This window comes from Leucoraja erinacea, chromosome 5, assembly GCF_028641065.1.
Source record: "Leucoraja erinacea ecotype New England chromosome 5, Leri_hhj_1, whole genome shotgun sequence".
Lineage (NCBI taxonomy): Eukaryota > Metazoa > Chordata > Chondrichthyes > Rajiformes > Rajidae > Leucoraja > Leucoraja erinaceus.
In genome coordinates, this window is record NC_073381.1 from 2,279,162 (window position 1) to 2,285,278 (window position 6,117).

Consider the following 6,117-nt stretch of genomic DNA (forward strand, 5'->3'; position numbering starts at 1 on the left):
CTAGAAGGGTTTCGGTCCGAAACGTTGCCTATTTCCTTCGCTCCATAAATGCTGCAGCACCCGCTGAGTTTCTCCAGCATTTTTGTCTACCTACCTCTTCTAGGAGCTCATTCCACACACCCACCACCCTACATGACATTTTCCTCAATAGACAATAGGTCCAGGAGTAGGCCATTCGGCCCCTCGAGCCAGCACCGCCATTCAATGTGATCATGGCTGATCATCCCCAATCAGTACCCCTTTCCTGCCTTTTCCCCATATCCCCTGACTCCGCTATCATTAAGAGTCCTATCCAGCTCTCTCTTGAGAACCAGAGAACTGGCCTCCACCGCCTTCGGAGGCAGAGAATTCCACAGACTCGCCACTCTCTGTGAGAAAAAGTGTTTCCTCGTCTCCGTTCTAAATGGCAATTATGAACTCTGGACTAACTTTGGTTGTACTAAGGCCTTTACTGGCTTTACCTTGCACTAAACATTATTCCCTTTATCATGTATCTGTACACTGTGGATGGCTCGATTGTATTTAAGTATTATCTTTCTGCTGACTGGATAGCACACTAAAAGCTTTTCACCGTACCTCATTAATGTGACAAAAAATTAAACTAAGCTAAACTAAACTTTCACACAAGCACTAAGTTTATTGTTCACTTAAATCTTTGTTTATTATATGTATCTATGAGTACTGTTTATAGGCCGGTTAAGCTGCTGCAAGTACGAATCTCATTGTTTTGTTGTCAGTATATGTGACAATTAAACTTACCGAATGGTGAAAGACCTGGATAGAGAGGATGTTGCCACTAGTGGGAGAGTCTAGGACCAGTGGTCATAGCCTCAGAATTAAAGGACATTCCTTTGGAGATGTGGAGGAATTTCTCTCGTCAGAGGGTGGTGAATCTGTGGAATTCATTGCCACAGACTGCTGGAGAGGCCAAGCCAATGAATATTGGCCACTAGGAATGCCAGGGAGATGGCAGCCCTGCTACAGGCAGGTGTTTCTTCGTTTTTTCATTTCTTCATCGTTTTCTGTTCGTTTTTTCATCTTTTTGTTATTTTTAGCGTTAAAAGTGTTTTTAGTGTTAAAAGTTTTGTTTTAATGTACTTCGATTTGTTTTATGTGGAGGGAGAGGGGGGAGGAGATCGAGGGAAACTTTTTTTCAGGTTCTTACCTTCCCGGAGATGTGATCATTTTTCGGATCACATTCTCAGGGCTCTGCGGACTTCCATCGCTGGAGCTGGGAGCCGCCTCGGACTGTCGTGAGCCCCACCGCGGGGCGCGGACTTAACATCGGAGCGGATCCCTTGCCTGGGAGCGCTCCCACCTCGGCCTGCCAACTTACAATCAAGGGCTCGCAGTCTCGGGAGAGGCTGAGTCGGGAGCTGCAACGCCACAGAAGGTTCGACCAGCCCCGACATGAGGTTCGATCGCCCGGCGCGGGGGAGCTGACATCCCCCCTGATGCAGGAGCTGATCGCCTCGACACGGAGGGCCAGAACGCCGCCGGCTACGGGAGTCAAGATCATCCCGTTAACGGGGGCTCGAGGCCCCCGACCGAGGAAGAACAAAAGGAAGGACTTGAACTTTATTTCGCCTTCCATCACAGTGAGGAATGTGCAGGAGTCACTGTGGTGGATGTTGATGTTGATGTTAAAATGTGTGTTTTTGAGTGATCTGTTATTTTAATTGTATGATTTTTTTTTTTTTGTTCTTATTTATATAGTACATTTTTAGTCAACTTGCATTGACCCCAAAGTGCTTCACATAAGTACATTACAATTACACACAGGCAAAGGTGGGTGAAGTGTCTTGCCCCAAGGACACAACGACAGTATGCACTCCAAGCGGGATTCGAACCGGCTACCTTCAGGTCGCCAGCCGAACACTTAGCCCATTGCGCCATCTGTCGTCCCACTTTGACCTGGCCAATGAAATTTCTCGTATGTTGCAAAACACACTTGGCGAATAAAGTGTGATTCTGATTCTAATTCTGATATTTTAAAGGAAGAGATAGATAGATAGATTTGTGATTAGTGTGGGTGTCAGGGGTTGTGGGGAGAAGGCAGGAGAATGGTGTTGATAGATCAGCCACGATTGAATGGCGCAGTAGATTTCATGGGCCGAATGGCCAGATTCTGCTGCTGTCACTTGGGGTAGGCAACTTCTGTCCACCGTTAGTGCGCAGCAACAAACTACACTACAGCCTCGTGAATTTTCTCTTTAATACCAATTAATGTGCCAGCGTAACGTTCCTTAATTAGAGAACAAGGAAGCTTAGAGAAGGCAGAGCAAGATTTTATGCTTGACTTCTTGGATGTCAGAACAGCTAAAACTCAGAAGGCTGTGACGGCTGGTTACGGAAGAGCTGTCGAGAAATGATGGTTTACTGAACAAACCCACGGGGAAGAAAGATTTCATTTAGGGGAAATAATGTGAGCGCAGAATCGAATAGGACAGAGAATGTTATTATTTACGATGATTTTCGCGCATTAACTTAAGTTTCAGCTCAGTAAATATGAAAGAAATCAGGAAGATGTCCTTAATTTAGTTATAATTTAGAGATACAGCGCGGAAACAGGCCCTTCGGCCCACCGAGTCCGTGCCGACCAGCGATCACCCTGTACATTAGCACTATCCTACACACTAGGGACAATTTACAATCTTTGCCAAATCCAATTAACCTACTATTACGCACGTTTTTAATTTCATTTTTTTTTAAATTATTAATCAAAAATATTTATTCAACTATTAAAAATAATAGTAAAGAAAGCTTTTGGTATGCTAGCCTTTATAAATCAGAGCATTGAGTATAGAAGCTGGGATGTAATGTTAAAATTGTACAAGGCATTGGTGAGACCAAATCTGGAGTATGGTGTACAATTTTGGTCGCCCAATTATAGGAAGGATGTCAACAAAATAGAGAGTACAGAGGAGATTTACTAGAATGTTGCCTGGGTTTCAACAACTAAGTTACAGAGATAGGTTGAATAAGTTAGGTCTTTATTCTCTGGAGCGCAGAAGGTTAAGGGGGGACTTGATAGAGGTCTTTAAAATGATGAGAGGGATAGACAGAGTTGATGTGGACAAGCTTTTCCCTTTGAGAATAGGGAAGATTCAAACAAGAGGACATGACTTCAGAATTAAGGGACAGAAGTTTAGGGGTAATATGAGGGGGAACTTCTTTACTCAGAGAGTGGTAGCGGTGTGGAATGAGCTTCCAGTGGAAGTGGTGGAGGCAGGTTCGTTGGTATCATTTAACAATAAATTGGATAGGCATATGGATGAGAAGGGAATGGAGGGTTATGGTATGAGTGCAGGCAGGTGGGACTAAGGGGAAAAAAATTTTGTTCGGCACGGACTTGTAGGGCCGAGATGGCCTGTTTCCGTGCTGTAATTGTTATATGGTTATATGGTTATAATATTTACAGTACAATAAAACCAACCAGAACCCACCACCATAGTACAAGACAAACAAATACACTAATTAAACGACTATACAACTATGTTACACTCCTTGTCAAGGATGCATTCAACCCCCCCGCGGTGCCCAGCGATCCCGGAAATCCCACAGGGCGCCCGTGGACAGCGCGTAGTCCCTCTCTAACGCCACCCGGGCACGGACGTAACCCCGGAAAAGGGGCGGGCAGCCGGCTCGGGCAGAGCCCTCCACCACCTGACACCAGTCATTGAAAGTAGGCATGCAGGTGCAGCAGGCAGTGAGGAAAGCAAATGGTATGTTAGCATTCATAGCAAAAGGATTTGAGTATAAGAGCAGGGAGGTTCTACTGCAGTTGTACAGGGTCTTGGTGAGACCACACCTGGAGTATTGCGTACAGTTTTCGTCTCCTAATCTGAGGAAAGACATTCTTGCCATTGAGGGAGTGCAGAGAAGGTTCACCAGACTGATTCCTGGGATGGCAGGACTTTCATATGAAGAAAGACTGGATAGACTCGGCTTGTACACGTTGAAATTCAGAAGACTGAGGGGGGATCTTATAGAAACTTACAAAATTCTTAAGGGGTTGGACAGGCTAGATGCAAAAAGATTATTTTCGATGTTGGGGAAGTCCAGAACTAGGGATCACAGTTTAAGGATAAGGGGGAAGACTTTTAGGACCGAGATGAGGAAATCATTTTTTACACAGAGAGTGGTGAATCTCTGTAATTCTCTGCCACAGAAGGTAGTTGAGGCCACAGTTCATTGGCTATATTTAAGAGGGAGTTAGATGTGGCCCTTGTGGCTAAAGGGATCAGGGGGTATGGAGAGAAGGCAGGTCCGGGATACTGAGTCGGATGATCAACCATGATCATATCGAATGGCGGTGCTGGCTCGAAGGGCCGAATGGCCTACTCCTGCACCTATTTTCTATGTCTCTAAAACCTGCACATCTTTGGAGTGTGGGAGGGAACCTGAGCAGCCAGAGAAAACCCACACAGGTCACAGGGAGAAAGTACAAAGTCCGTACAGACAGCACCCGTAGTCAGGTTCGAACCCGGGTCTCTGATGCTGTAAAGGGCCTGTCACACTTTGCGATCTTTTTCGGCTGCTGCCGGCGTCATTGTCTGATGTACCAGGTGGCCGAAAAACCGTCAAGTTGCACTCCTTGTTCTTCTTGCGTGTGGCGTGCACAGCCTAAAGTAGTTGGACAACTTGTTCTATTTGATCTTCCGTTTGTGCACGTCGAGTGGATTGCATTAGTCGAAACAGGACGGACCACGTGAAGGTTGCAATCTTCCACCCGGTCAAGTTGCACGGCAGGCTAGGACACAGTTGACGTCACGCTGCGACAATTTACGTCATCCGGCGTCACAATTGTTCGGGACCTGGGATGATCACGGCAGTGACAGCATACGACAACCTACGGCCACACGGACGTCTAACAATGACAACCGAGGTCAACATACGTTCACCCGCGACACGATAACGCAAGCTACGACACTGTCTGCGGCATCTGAAGATAACAGAAGGCAAGTAATTTGTTTAAGAAGGAACTGCAGATGCTGGAAAATTGAAGGTAGACAAAAGTGCTGGAGAAACTCAGCGGGTGCAGCAGCATCTACGGAGCGAAGGAAATAGGCAACATTTCGGGCCGAAACCCTTCTTCAGACTGATGTAGGGTGGGGAGAAGAAAGGAAAAAGGAAGAGGAGGAGCCCGAGGGCTGAGGGAGAGCTGAGAAGGGGAGGAGACAGCAAGGGCTACCGGAAATTGGAGAATTCAATGTTTATGCCACTAGGGTGCAGACTGCCCAAGCGGAATATGAGGTGCTGCTCCTCCAATTTCCGGTGGTGCTCACTCTGGCCATGGAGGAGGCCCAGGACAGAGAGGTTGGATTTGGAATGGGAGGGGGAGTTGAAGTGCTGAGCCACCGGGAGATCAGGTTGGTTAATGCGGACCGAGCGGAGGTGTTCGGCGAAACGATCGCCAAGCCTAAGCTTGGTCTCACCGATGTAGAGCAGCTGACATCTAGAGCAGCGGATGCAATAGATGAGGTTGGAGGGGATGCAGGTGAACCTCTGCCGCACCTGGAACGACTGCCTGGGACCTTGAATGGAGTCGAGGGGGGAGGTGAACTAGTAACGCCATTTTGATCCGTATCTCGGCGCAGGCGCTGTCGCCGGTTGCCGTAGGATGACGCAGGTTGTCGCCGAGGTCATGACCTTGCGACATCGTACATGACCTGTCGACAAGCTACGACAGGAGACGACAGGCAACGTTAAGCCCACTGTCACCGCAAGGCATTGAACATTTCAAAATCCAGCGGAGACGAGACAAAAGTGACGACACTTGCGGAGACAGCTCACGACAACACAGGCGTCAGTCCGCGTCACGCCGTGTCACGCCGCACGAAGAAAGTCTCTAAGTGGGACAGGGGCTTAAGGCAGCAACTCTACCGCTGCACCATCGTGCCGCTCTATATTATATTCTATATTAATATATTATTATATTATATTAATATTAACATGTCTTAATAAGATATATAGTCTCATTTCATTATCAAACTCGCACACCCATCTATGCCTCTTCAGAACTGCTTCTTACATTTGGCTTCAATAATTTATTTATTAAGGGCTAATTTATTGTACATGTAAAAATGTCATATATAATTTTTCACATTTAGTAAG